This window comes from Fundulus heteroclitus, unplaced genomic scaffold (genome assembly GCF_011125445.2).
Source record: "Fundulus heteroclitus isolate FHET01 unplaced genomic scaffold, MU-UCD_Fhet_4.1 scaffold_114, whole genome shotgun sequence".
NCBI lineage: Eukaryota > Metazoa > Chordata > Actinopteri > Cyprinodontiformes > Fundulidae > Fundulus > Fundulus heteroclitus.
In genome coordinates, this window is record NW_023396527.1 from 358,946 (window position 1) to 374,136 (window position 15,191).

The 15,191-nt window shown below is 40.5% G+C and overlaps 1 long non-coding RNA gene across 1 annotated transcript; it reads right to left on the minus strand.

The window, feature by feature from the left end:
* Positions 1–10,090: 10,090 nt before the first annotated feature.
* LOC118558246 lies at positions 10,091–13,233 on the minus strand. Its single transcript, XR_004928255.1, has 3 exons — positions 13,122–13,233; positions 10,325–10,507; positions 10,091–10,219 (listed from the first exon to the last, which is right to left on the minus strand). It is a non-coding gene; the product is annotated as an uncharacterized LOC118558246 (long non-coding RNA).
* Between the last annotated feature and the right edge of the window lie 1,958 nt (positions 13,234–15,191).

Sequence of the window (15,191 nt, forward strand, 5' to 3'; positions counted from 1 at the left end):
TCGGTTATTATGAGCATACAACCCGCTCTTCATAATATCCAGAATTCTCAAATTTGACGAGCTTGGTAGAATTTAAAATGGCTCAATTTATGTTTCAAGGTATCAAAAAAGTTGTTACCTGAGCACATACAGAGCACGTTTTCTGAAAGAGAAGGGGGGTATAACTTAAGGGGTCACTCAATCTTCAAGATCCGCATTTAAGAACAACAGGAAAAGCTTCTGTATTTCAATTAAAGGTGTAAAGTTAGGAATAAGTTACATGAAGATTTAAAACAAAGCATAGTTAAACACAATTCAAAAGAAAGTACAAAGAGGTAATTTTCATTAGATACACACATGGGGACAGAAGCAATAAGGTGTGTTATTGAAGATAATAACTTGGTGGTTTAGGAGGACCTAAACACAAGGGTTAGAAATATAAAACCAGCATAAAATGGAAAATGTATAGGTAATATAACTGCCACTTTGATTTTGATTGATTTTTTTTTAATGACAGTAGGACTCTAAAGTCTCAAGTGTTTGGGGTAGGAGTTTATAAGTTCTCACTTCTTCCTACCCCATTTTGAGCATGATATGTTAACTGAAACAAAAAATCTGTATTTTTCTCTTCTTTCTTATGCACTTCTTGTTACTGTGCACTATTTTATTTTTATATTTGTATCATGTTCGAATAAATTTCATTTCATTTCAGAAGGCCAATGGCTGAGGAAATTCCTGGAGGGACTTCATCAGAGCCAGTCACTCCAGAAGATTTAAGTGCCTTCTTAAGATGTAGGAGGTCTACCTACAGTGTTATTTTTTTTATATTGGCTAAATGTGATATTTCCATTTATATTACTTTGGGTTGGGTTTTTTTTTTGGTCCCAACAGATTCGGATGGTAATATCTGCCTCTTTGGAGCTCCTGTCTCAACAGTACCCCATACAGTTGTCAGTAGCCTACTCCATACACCATTAATTATGACAAATAGAATTATAAAGGGTACTCTATGAAATGCTCATCTTCACAGGATGATGGGGATGAAGAAACTGTTTCTGCTGCCACAGACAGGCATACAAAGGTAATTTTAATATTATATGTCTACACATCAAACAATCTACACATTCACATTTATATGTGGAGTAGCCTATAGAATCCAAGTTTATATCTATAAATGGTCATTCTTATCTCTACCCCCCAGAGTGTGGGAAGAACAGCAGGAGGAAGGTCCATCAACTTCTGGTGCACAGATGGACACAGTTCAGTGATTTACAGTAAATGCCACAGTTTTCATTCTGAATTTAGACTACATTCATGATGTAACTCTATCTAATGTATTTTCAGTTGCCAGTTAAGGAGTTATATAGACTTCTTATTATTAAAAAGATAGAAAAAAACAGCAAAGAACTTGTATACTTGGACCGCCAGATCCAAAAGGCAGATCTGGAAATCGACATTCTGAAACTAAAGCTAGAGGTGAGTGTATGGTCACAGGTGAATTCTACGAAGTATTGAAACTATTTTAAAATCTTTTTTTTTGTTTTCTTTTTTTTTTTTTAGCAAATGAAGAACACCATATAAATTGCTGTGATACGATAGGGATATGACAAAAAAATCCACTCTGGGCCTCAAAATCCTTTCCCGACGTAAATGTAACTCCCTACGAAGTAATACAACCTCTTCGTCAACAGGATCATCCATAAAAGGACATGTCATTTCATTCCCTTTGATGCGCTCTGTGTGACTGAAATGTGCACAATGAATATGTCCCCAAAGAATCAATGAGGTGTTTAAACACCACTTCCTCTTTAACAAAGGGGAGGAGACCAAAATAAACTGAGTTTTCTGAAGAAAACCTGCTCCCAACCAGGTTAGGTTCACAGAGTAAATTGCCATGATAACTAGGGCTGTGCATAAAAATCGATATAAAGATTAATATCGATATTTTTAAAAACGATTTAATATCGATATTCTGGCTTTCAATATCGATATACCTCCCAACCTCTAGGGGGCGTTATTACAGCGCAACCATTACAGTTCACAGCGAAGGAGAGCAAGTGAGACGAATTTGTGGAACGGCCGACAGGATTTTAGAAGCTCCTTGTCCCTAAAATCAGATGTTTGGGCACATTTTTGGTTTCTGTGACACGTTAAAATGCATTGAAGCAAATGCCTTTATTTTCCTGTTAATATGTCAGTGATCATAAATAGAACATAAACATAATATTTGGCTGATTTTGGTGATTGAATCACTGAGCATTAATTCAAAGTAATAAATATCGATATTGGAATCAAATCAAGCTGAGCTATGTATCGAGAATCGTATCGTATCGTGAGCTGTGTATCGAGAATCGTATCGAATCGGCTCATCCTAGATGATACCCAGCCCTAATGATAACTGACTCTGAGTATAAGTTACCTCTCTTTCAGAAACGGGCTTGACTTACTGTGGTTTCTCAGCTTTAACTTACCTCCCTTTCTGAAACAGAAAACCCAGAGTTTCCCTCATTTCATGGTTAACATACTCAGAGTTTTCACTTAACCTCCTTTCTGAAACAGGCCCCTGATGACCAATGATGGTGATTGTAAGAATTGCATTTTTATATATATATATATATATATATATATATATATATATATATATATATATATATATAGATATATATATATATATATATATATATATATATATATATATATATATATATATCCTGGGCAACGATTAAACTTTTTAATCGCAATTAATCGCATTGTATGCGCAAACTCCAAGAATTAATTCAAAAGTAGTGTAAAGAGCACTTTTATTTTAATGTTCTGCTGCCATATGAACAAAAGTGTTGTAACATTTGTAGCACTTATCTTATTTTATACTGGATATCTATTGAATTTAGTGCACTAGTTGATCTTTTTCTTCATAAGAGAACAGCAAAGCACTGCAGCCAAAATATGGCCTATTTTGACCTGCTGTATATTAGCCAGTCCCTAAGCTTGATGTATCATGAAACTGTTGACCTTTTGGGTTTTGTGGTTTTTATTTTATTATTACAATTAAATAATAATAATATTAATGTTATGTTCAGTGTTTTTTTCGCTAATCCACCTCTTATATATTTCAATCCTTATGTAATTTTGTCTGTGTTGTGTGCACCTGCCTGTTGCTTTAATCCTATAAATTTCCCCGTCGTGGGATAAAAAAAGGATTAGCTAATGTTATCTTAAATAACACTTTTTAATATATGTACTGGGTTCTTTCAAGGTCTTAATTACATTTTATGTGTGGGCTCCAGTAACATATGATAGATAATATCTACTTTGAAAGTTAACATGAACTGCTGCTGAAGATGACCACTGATCTACCTGGATGTTCCATGGAGGACTGAAACGCCTCAGTCAGAGACGTCTGTGGGTCTGTCGGGGCAGAAGTTTCGTCTCCTCTCTCCGTTTCTGTGGCTCGACGTTTTCATGTTTTTTCACGTTCTTAGATAAATTTGTTGTGTTTCCACTGAAATTAACCGGCTTTTTACAAAACATACAGCTTGATTTAATTTACGGTATTAAAATAAAGCCAAACGGTGCTACTTCCCCTGTTCATGTTTTTTCGCTGCTGCGGTCTCTCTCAGCTGTTTGTGTGTAGAGTTTGTGTGAGAGCTGAGTGGGCGGGCCAGGCTGAGCCTGCTTGCTGATTGGCTGGCGCCGCTGAGCCATGTACGAGAGGGGAGGGGGAGCACCAGAGTGCTGCCGTGACAGCTCGCTGCAGTCAGCGCGCGCTGACTGACACTGACTGAAAGCATGTGAGCAACATGCGTTAATGCACGATAAAATAAATATCGACGTTAATAGTCTACTGAATTAACGCGACACGTTAACTTGCCCTTTTATTTATTTTTTTATATATATATATATATATATATATATATATATAGATATATATATATACTATATATATATATATATAATATATATATATATATATATATATAATATTGTTAAGTTCTGTTCAACAGAACGTTATTCTGTTGAATAATATTCTGATTAATAAAAACATTAAAAGTTCTTGATTTAAATAGTTCATGTTTACAAACATCTTTATCCACAAGCGATTATTGTTGCTTGCTAATGCATAGAGAAGTCCAAATCAAATTGCAATTTTGTGATCATTTCTGCTCCGAGTTCAGACACAGTGGCTCTTTTTGCACCTGATCTGCACAACGATCAAACAGATTGATAGGTTGTTTGTATTTGTTTAAAAAGACATGATAATTTAGACTGAACAAAATAATTGTGTTAAATTGCAATTAAGACATAAAATGACAATTAAATTATTTTACAAAATTGTTCAGCCCTAGATTTTACTTCCACTATCAAAGTATTTTTTTGTTTCCTTGGTAAATATTTACTCTGATATTTTAGCAGTATCTCCTACTCTTGGCATTTCTTTAGAACAAACTTTGAATTTGACTGGTTTGCTCTTTTTTGCCTCACTGATACAGTGTGTAACTGTCTTTGTGTTTGTCACACCAGAAATTTCCAATTGTGGGAAAATGAAGGAATTCTTGTTCTTATTCATTTCTGTATGTAGTCTAAATCCATTAAAATTGTGGCAGGATTGGTCCTCCATAGCAACTAACCATCTTTCTAGACAAAATAAACCAAAAAGTGATGTTTGGGGGATCTTTACCAGGCAGACAAACAAAAAGAACTTGATGCTGAATATTGCTACATGCTAAACTAGCATTAGCATCCCATGTGCTACATGCTAAACTAGCATTAGCGCCCCATGTGCTACATGCTAAACTAGCATTAACATCCCATGTGCTACATGCTAAACTAGCATTAGCGCCCCATGTGCTACATACTAAACTAGCATTAACATCCTATGAGCTACATGCTAAACTAGCATTAACATCCTATGAGCTACATGCTAAACTAGCATTAGCGGCCTCTATGCTACATGCTATCTTTTGTGCTGCAGGTTTATCCAGTTTTCTGGGGGAAAGCCTGCAACGAGTTGTGATGAAGAGGAGGAATCCATCAGCTGCTGAAAACGGCTCCTAAACTTTAGCTCCATCCACACAGTTAGCATGAAGAAGGAAATCTCCAAACCTGATGGGTGCAGCAGAACTCTGGGCTGGAAAACATCCCCCATCATTGGTGTCTCCTCTGCTGCGTCCTGCCGCTCTTTGAGCTCCTGCTTCCCTCCAGTTTCTCCGCTGTGCCTCCAGCGAGAAGGACCGCTGCAGCCTGCAGAAAGGGGCGGGGACGGACCACTGGCAGTCTCATACCTTATATGGAAATGGGACTATTGCACTCCGGAAATGAAGGGGGCGCTATTTTCATAATCACTAGTATCTTCTTTCAAGCGGAGTTGAAAGAAGTATGAGAGGTTCTTCCACTAATGCTCGGCACATGATCCACAATGCAAAACCCACAAAGTCAGCAAAAGGCATTTTACCTTCTTAAAACTTTTTTCACATAGTAAATCATTTTTTAGATTAGGTTGAAAATATAATAGGGTTTGGGATCCGCGTTGCATTGTGGGACGTGGCGGCCATGTTGATGGCTTAAGGCTGAAAAGACGCTGTTTAACGATACGTAGCAGTAGTTCATAAAGTTCATAAAGAATAGATAGAAAAAAGATGTTAAAATCCCGAAAAGGATCAGGAATTCACTGGGACACATTAAATAGAGGAGCCAGGGACCGGTATGTAGACAAAATCAGCGTAATAAATAATTTGGATCCATATAAAGTTCCAAACAAAGAGTGGAGCGCCCACGACGACTTGCTGGCACTGTTTTGTATATCAGACGTCTTTGCCTGCCTTGTTTGTGGTGTGAGCGCCTGTACTTCAGAACAGTTCCAAAGCTACAAGTCCTTGGAGTCTCATGTGCAGTTTACGAATGGATGGGTTCAGGAGCGGCAGATCATAAAGCCAGCAAACAGTGGGAACACAATAATTCACACAAAGGTAAGCTGTGCTCAGACGCGCTCTGGTACCTGCTAGTTTAGTAGCTGCTAACCGTTAGTAACGTTAACTGCCAACCCTCCCTAAACCCTCCATGTTTCTCAGCCTTTTCTCGCTGCCGTTTTAGTATTTTCCCGTAAAAGATCCCACATTTTACCTCTCATAACATTAATGTTAGCCCTTCCATTGGACCCATCAGTCTCTGCACTGTTGTCCTGTTGCTACAATCTTGCCTTTCCTGAAACAGGACGCATTTCAAAGCATCCTTTTGCTTACTTGAATGCAACCTTTGCGTGATGTCCTTTTTAAGATAACAGCATGGTTGTTGTGAGAGCATGATTTCACGGCAATCTGTAAGCAAAATCACGTCAGACTTAGCTTCACAACTCGCTTAGTCAATGCAACAGTTTTGTAGTACGCATTTTTGCTGTCAGCAGAGGGATAGCAACAGAAAGATGAATGTTGAAATTAATTTTCAGATGTTATACTTTACTGTCATATAAATGTCATTTTGTCTCATGCAGTGGCGTAGGAATAGGGGGGGGCAAGGGGGACAAGTCCCCCGTCCACTTTTGAGATAAAATTTAATTTTAACTTTTTCCATTAATTTAATAAATACAACAATAAGAAAGCTATCAATATCAATAAGAAGTATTTGGCTACCTAATTAATTGATAGCGTTACTGTCATTGAATTAAATTGTTATTATTAATAAATTTTTCTCTTAATTACATGTTTAATCACTTGTAGTCTACTGGTTATTTAATTATCGTTTTAATGTTCAAATTAATTTTTGTAGTATTTTGTTTAATATGGGTTAAGCTTCAGTACTCTTTGTATGTGTAAATTGTTTACATCTTGTGTGACTATGTACTGTTTACTGGGACCCACACACACACACACATGTTTTAAAACCTTCCTACGCCCAAGTCATGTATACACATTACTGAGGGGTTGAGGTTAATGTTTGGTTTCCTGCATAGAATGAAACATAATGAAGTGGTGTCCTTCCCTGCATAATGTATGTCCATTTATTTCTCCTCAGGTCTTGCACTCTCAGCGCATTAATGATGACCCCTGAAGCCACGGGTCATCTTTGCCAACGGTGGCCAGGTTTGCTGTGCACACTGTACATGCATGGCTGGCATTGCAGAGGCATGTACACATGTTGGGGCTCTATTGTTTAAGATTGAGGCAGCAGTCCGCATCCGTGGAAAAAAGACTGTGACAGATGTGCCAGCTTACTGGAAAATACCAGCAGGAATTAACAAAGTCCACGGAGAAGTCGCCCACAAGATGGACTTTACTTCAGCAAAGGCGCAGAGGATTGCTCTGGACAGAGTCATCAATGACAACAGTCCCGTGCCTGGCCTACGGACACGGGCCAGCAGACGCACGCCCCAAGCCACGTTGGACGACTTGTCGTCACTGCTCCCTGTTCTTCATAAGCATAGGGCAGTTTGTATGTCCACAATGGAGACCTACTTTCATGACTATGCTGATCCTGTCCAGCCAGCTGTGATGCCAAAACCCCTGCAAGACCGTCTGCGTGACCCACAGCTTGATAATGCTCCACTAGCTGTCCTTCTCCAGCACTGTGAGACAGTGAAAGACATTGCAGCTGTGTCAAAGGAACAAGCCAACATCATCAGCAGCCACACAAAGCAGCAGCATAAGTCATCTGCCTGGTATGGAGTACGGGCAGGGAGAGTAACCGCCTCAGCAATGCATGCAGTTGGTGTTTGCAACATTGAGAAGCCGGCTGTGTCCACCGTGCGAAAAGTGTGCTACCCAACAGCACTGTTGACCACACAAGACACAAGATGGGGAATTGAGCATGAGGAGACTGCAAGGAGTGTGTATCAGGCCAAGCAAGCACCACACCACACTGACATCAACCCTGAGTTTCCTCAAGTAGGCGCTTCACCTGATGGATTACTTCACTGTATCTGCTGTGGGAAAGGCTGCCTGGAAATAAAGTGTCCGGCAAAGCACAAGAACAACACTGTCCAGGAGGCCTGTGATGGTGACAGGGACTTCTGTCTCCAACTTGTGGACAACACATATCAACTTAAACAAGGCCACAGACACTACACACAGGTGCAGACACAGATCTTTGTGACTGAGTCCAAATACTGTGACTTTGTGGTGTGGACACAGAAAGATCTCGTTGTCCGAGTCATGCCAGATGTCAGGTTCTTGGAGTCATTTCTTCAGAAGGCACAGGAATTTTACCTGAAGGTTTCCCTCCCTGAGCTCATTTGCCGCCACTACACACAAGATGCCTCCGCACTGCAGACCTCAAGAGTTATGGCTGTCAAATCTCCTAACACTGTAAAAGTCCCAAAAGTAAGAGGGCAAAAGAGAGTGAGGAAGAGGACCACAGAACATAAAGAGAATACGTGGTGCGTGTGCCAAGGGCCTCAGGAACTGAATGACATGGTTGCGTGTGACAACGAGATCTGTGCGACGCAGTGGTTCCACCTTTCCTGTGTTGGACTTGATGGTTTTGTGATGCATGTCTGTAGTAGCTGTCCAAAGACATATATTCTATATTATTAAATATTGTTATATATTATAATATCAGATTGTATATTATAACATATTGTTATATTATTGTATATTACTATATATTGTATAGATACCTTTATTTATACATTTTAAGAAATGTATATTCATTATTATGATTAATATTATTATTATTATTATTATTATTATTATATAAGAAATTGCACTACCATTTTTATTTGTATCTGTTATTGTTTACTATATTTATAATTTGCACTACCTCCATTTTCTGTGTCCATTGTTGTTTTATAGATACCTATTTATTAATAGTATTGAACATTTTTTATAAAAACATAGTATTTGTTATTGTTATAAGAAATTGCACTACCATTTTTATTTGTATCTGTTATTGTTTACTACATTTATAATTTGCACTAGCTCCATTTATTTGTATCTGTTATTGTTTATTTAATTTGCACTACCTCCATTTTCTGTGTCCATTGTTGTTTTATAGATACCTATTTATTAATAGTATTGCACATTTTTTATAAAAACATTGTATTTGTTATTGTTATAAGAAATTGCACTATATTTTCTATGCGTCCATTTTTTTTTAACCTTTTACCTTCAAGCATACCAACTGCACTGCACCGTTCTGCTGTGCACTGTTTTCTCAAGTTGCACTACTTGCAAATAAACACTTAAAAACATCTGATTGTCTGACACCTCTTGCTTTTGAGTGTGGATGCGACAGACACTTATGGCTGAAAACCACTTGTTAGATGTTAGCTTAGAGTATATTGTCAGTACAAATAAATTGTCAATTCAATATTGATCAACATTCTTTGTTTTAATACAGTACAGCAGAATGAAGTTGTTGAAACCAATTTTAAAGTTAACCAATAACGATAAAGGAGAAACCAGATGCACATTTATCACAGCACAACACTAGGGCCCATGTTTGTCAGAGCACAACATACAGACACAATCTTATCAAGAAATGTCATGTCTTCATCCTTGCATGGCAACACCATGTGAATAGGTGCTTTAGCTGACAAAATGGTGTACTTGTTGCGGACGGTTCCGATCACCCTTTCCACATGAATTCGGAGGTGGGCAATTTTTCTTGTGCTCTCCACGTCTCTTGCATCCAGCTGACAGCGTTCTTTTGTGAAAGCTGGGATCTTTACTTCGGCACACATAAGTCCCACACTGTCCTGTATGTCAAAGCCGCGGTCAGCCAACACTAAATCCCCAGATAACAGTTTGTCCAGAATCCCACAGTTATCAGTTACGTGCTTATCAGTGACGCGCCCCCCCCCCATCCCTTAGAAATGAAAGAAATTGAGCCCTGTGGTGTAATACCAATGAGGAACTTCATAGTTGTGTTGTGTTTGGAGTGGGAATATGACTGAGCTTGAGCTTTAAGATTTGATGGTCTCTGTATAAATATTTCAAAACAGTCCAGAATAACAGGAGGAAAAGCATCTGAAAAGGTGACAATACTTTACTGCTCTGTGTCATGTACGGTCCAACACAGGCTAGAACACCCATGACAACTTCAAGGTGTGGAAGTCCAGTGTAGTATTTCACTTTGACGTCGTCATCCTTCAGGAAATGTTCATCCATTGTTCTCTGGCCAAGCTCACATTTCAGGGTCCTGTTCTACTCCAGCAGCCGGTTGATTTCAGCACGCCGGCGCTGACAGAAGTCACGTTCTGTCAGCAGTGTCTGGTCAGCTCCATCCTCTGCTGGTGCTGGTGTCTCCACTGTGGATCAAATAAGGACATATTTTAGCTAAATGTGCATCATGCAGCTGAAACAGCAACAAAAGCAATATAAGGTGTTGTATCTGCTGGCTCTGTAAGGCTTACCTGGTGGAACAAGGTCATCAATAGCTGTCTCATCCATCGCAGGTGTACTGTCAGTCCTTTGCCGTTTTCTGTTTTCCTGTCTCTCATAGCGTGCAGTCTCTGTGGCCTTCATCTCAGTGTGGCCCAAGTGTAGTGATGGTGCCCAATCCGGATGCGAGTTGTACATTTCATTTGCTGGTTTTCCTGGTAACACAATTTAAAATTATTATCCATAGCAGAAGTGTTGAACACATATAGAACCATAATGTTATCAAAGATCCTTAATATACATATCTTTATATGATTACATTACATTACAAGATGGCTGGTAAGTGCTAGGATCAGCAAAACTTGTAAGTGGTGCTATGAGAGATGTTGTTCTCTAAAGAGCTGGGTCTCAGGAGTTTTTTGAAAACGGAGAGGGATGTCCCTGCCCTTGTAGGAACTGGCAGTGTGTTCTACCGAAGAGGGTGAAATGCTATATCAATCGTCTCTGGGCGCGCATTCATGCATGTATGTGGTGTCGCGGTTGAAGGAAAGAAACGATGTAGGCTATAAAATAAAACCGTGCATCTTTAACTTACCAGAATGAAAATGCAGGGAACACACTCTCATTGACATCGGGATACTGTGGAAAGTTATGTTCGGTCGTCTTACAGCCGCGATCCAAGCGAGCCGACGACTCTTCGTTATCTCTGACACTTGTTCTCCGTGGTTGCGCCTCCAGGCAGGAAAGCGGTGGAAAGTTAACCCATTTCCTATCTTTTTCCCACGACGATCATGTGCTGCGCTGTTACAGCCCACAACACAGCAACGGTTTACCATTGGCAAGGCCTTTGTTTGCCAATGGTATATAGCTTGTTACTCCACATTACTCCAGACTTTTTAAATTGAGAAAGCTTCCTGGAGAGGAAGCGAAACGTCTTCAACTACGGAAAACAAGTCCAGTTGCTTGGTTTTTTACCTTTTTTTGGAATGACCATGACCTGGATGACTGAGAATCTTCACCAGCATAGGTGTGATGGGGTTGAGACCAGCATAACAGGGTTGAAGATGGTAACAGGGTTGAAGGGACAAATACAATTTTACATATTTACTTCAATGTACAGCACTTTCCGTTGGCATTATACTGTATTTAATTTGGAACCATAGCAAGGACACCAGATATAAATTGCTGTTGAATTGAGCTTTATTACTCTAAAGTAAAAGAACCAGAATAGCATATTGACAACAGTAAAACATGAAATGAAAACTGTGTGTGTGTGTAGGCATAACACAGTCTCATGGGAGATGTGCTAAAAGTAACCTCTTAACATAGTTACACTTGTATTTTTAGGGCTGTCAAAATAACACGTTAATTTCGATTAATTAATAAAAAAAAAAATAACGGATTAAAAAAAATATTGCATAATAATCAATGTCGTATAGGGTAGTTCACTGCTATTGTTTTCACCCGGGTTTTTTGCGCCTGCGCGCCAGACTGGAAGGCAGAAGGCGAGCACAGTGGCAGAGGCAAACAGGGCAAACAACGAGTTCTCTACGCATTTTTCTTCTTTAGGTAACGTATCACAAGATCGTTTTAAGAGTAAGTTGATGGTATCAGATTGCCAGATAACATCTAGATTCCATCCAGATACTGTCCCTTCAGGCCTGAAGGGACGGAGCGAGTCTGTGAATGCTGGCCAAACAATTTAGTCCGGCCTGGTGGCCAAATGCATTATCGTTATTCAACGGCTGTATCTCCTCGCTGCATCGACCGATGTGCACCAGATTTTTTGTGAGTCGTGGGCGAGCGCTGGCCAACGCGTTCGTGTGTATCGGCCGGTGGACGGGCGGGGAAAATGCGTGACAGCTTCTGCGGTGGCTGGTGGCCGGCCGTGCGCGAAGGCGCTTGGCTGCAGGGCCGATCGACGCCGCTTGCGGCTTTAATTATTTAAGCAGAACAATGACTGTCAGGATGCAGCGTGAGGGCTGCATGCTGAGCCTCTCTCCCTCTCTCTCGTTAATGCGCAGCCTGATGGGTTCCACCTGTCAGGCTGCAATTAACCCGCAACTGCCTCCACCTGGTCCCACCCCTATTTAAGCATACCTCTCTCTGCTCTCGTTGCCGGCCCGTAGTGTTCACTCCCGTTCAGTCTCAGTCTGTTTCATCCTCTGTTGCGCCTCTGTCCAGAGATCTTCCCACGTCTGGTTGCCAGAGTTCCTGCACCCGCACCAATCTGCACCTCCAAGATCCTCTCAGCTACACGGTGAAGTCTACAGCAGCCTCAACGGTCTTCAGCTCTGCAGCTCTGCCTCAACGGTCTTCAGCTCTGCAGCTCTGCTCCAAGGTCTTCAGCTCTGCAGCTCTGCTCAACGGTCTTCAGCTCTGCAGCTCTGCTCAACGGTCTTCAGCTCTGCAGCTCTGCTCCAAGGTCTTCAGCTCTGCAGCTCTGCTCCAAGGACTTCAGCTCTGCAGCTCTGCTCCAAGGTCTTCAGCTCCGCAGCTCTGCTCCACGGTCTTCAGCTCTACAACTCCGCTTCACGATCTTCAGCTCAGCAACTCAGCTCCTCGGTCTTCAGCTCTGTAACTCTGCTCAACGCCTTCAGGTCCTTCGCTCCCGAGTCACCTCCGGGTCAGTCTCCCCGTGTTCCTCCTGCTAGCCAGCTTCCGCACCCTTCACCTCCGTCCATAAGACTCTGGTTCCTCTCGTCATTCACCCATCATTCTGTACAATAAAACTCACTTCAAGATCAAGCTCTGTGTGTGCGTGCTGTGTCCGGGTTCATCCAAAGACAAATCATGACAATGACCAGTGCAAAATTAAGTTGTATTTACCAGAGATGAAGTGTAGACTGCAAATTCTGTCGTGGTATGACGGCTCCTACAGTCGACTGGGACTGTCTGCCTGCACTCTTTTCATTGAAATTATCCATTTCTTTCGTCTTTCTTTGTCCTTCGGTAAACGACAGAGGATTTTACAATGAAGTAAATTAAAGTATGGCCCCTATGAAAAGACTTACAACTTAAATATACCCATACGGAAATAATTTGAAATTTCTGTTTATTAATTATTAATCCATGCAGTTTAACTAAAAAAAACAATGTTGCATGAATAAATTATTTCTGTATTACTGGCACTAATACAGGAAGCAGTGATAGTCCAATCCCCTGCAAACCATACTGAATAAATAAATATAAAAACTTCCCCCAAATAGTCCCACAGAGGGGAAATATGTTTTCTGCTTTTAAACCAACCCTTAGGGAGCAGTGTGCTGCCGACACTCAGTGGTGCAATCTGGGGCTAAGGGTCTTGCTCAGGCACCCAGAGTGACCAGGTTTTAAACCAGCAACCTAGAGGGCTTCTCCAAGACACACATGTCAGCCTCTCTAACCTCTAGACCACCACTTCCTGTAAATTAGTATTTGTTATTAGGCTAAAGATTAAATATATCAACCCATTAATATTATTATTTACAATTGAGTTATTTACTTTAGGAGTCTGTAAAATCTATAAAAAAAAATCCCTATGAAACAAGACAGCACTTTTCTGGATGTTTAATTTTTATAAATGTGATGGAAACATTTTTTAGCTTTTAACCAACAAATAACACAGGCTTAAGCAAAGCAAGCCTAAAACCAAGACAGGACCAAACCAGGGAATAATTTGGTTTTACCTGGTATTATCCACGCCTAAACAAAGAATCAGATTAAATTTATCCTCTTAAAACCAGTTAACCTCAACTCCACCTGGAAAAGACCCTTGTGCTCCACCACAGTATTCAAGATTATTTTGGTCAGTTCCCCTGTCTGCAAAGCATCCTTACCAATATGTCAAATGACAAATGTAAACTAGTAAAACAACATACACACACAAAATACAAACAACTATGTAGGTATGCTTCGTCTAAATGATAAAAAAAAACCCGGCCTTCTTTCGATGTCAAAGGATGCTAAAGCTCCCCAGATTTTCTGCTCCACTGCTTTCAGCACAGCGGTAAGGAGGCCTGCTGCAAAAATGCGGACCAGATCCAACCCTGACACGTTTCTGTGCGTTGGCGCTAAGGTTGCTGGGAAAACTTGGACTGGAGTTTTATCAGTGTGGCATTTTTCTAATAAGTAAGGGGAGCGGAGTTCAGTTTTAATGTTCATATGCGTGATAAACTGAGAGGCTGGAGTGAGAGCGTGTGAACACAGTAAAATGCGTGAGTCTCACCCCCAATGCAGGAAAGTTGGCAGCCCTGTGCGTGTCTGTATATGTCAGAAACTGTCTGAATGTGACAGAGCTGTATGAAGGGTGGCCTGCTGATGTGAAGCCCCAAAGTGGACCGTCTGAACCTGAGAGCTGCATTTACAGCCGTAGTTTTCTGAAAAGTCAACTTGTAGCAAAGCCTCTTCCCCCGACATGTTGTTCCTCTGCTCATGGCAGCAGGCCTACTGCTGCTTGATATTAAAGTAATGCCTGTTAAATCCTTTTACATAGCTGTTGGCTCAATGAGGTCCTCTTGTGTACCCTCCACAGATTTCTTGACTGTCACTTCGACAGTTGCTTTTGTCCTTTTTTTTTTATCAATCTCCTTCTCTTCTGTTACCCAGTGGGTAAAATAGGTGTTTGAGGTGCTTTTGTTTGCATTAGAGATGCAGACAGTTTTGTCCTTGCACTGGAAACACTCTCCATACATGCAACTCTCGCTGGACTCTTGCATTTTTAATGTTTGTCTGTGTGTTTGGTTCCAGTGCTCATTCTGCTCACATCATCCCAGAGATAGAATGACTGGATTCTTTTTTTGAAGTCTCCCGTGAACCTGCTGGTTCTGGTTCTTTCTAAATTAAGACTCTCATGATGTCTAAAGCTCATGATAAAATCCAAGGGAGGCACTTGCAAATATTTGCAACCTGTATTTCTTC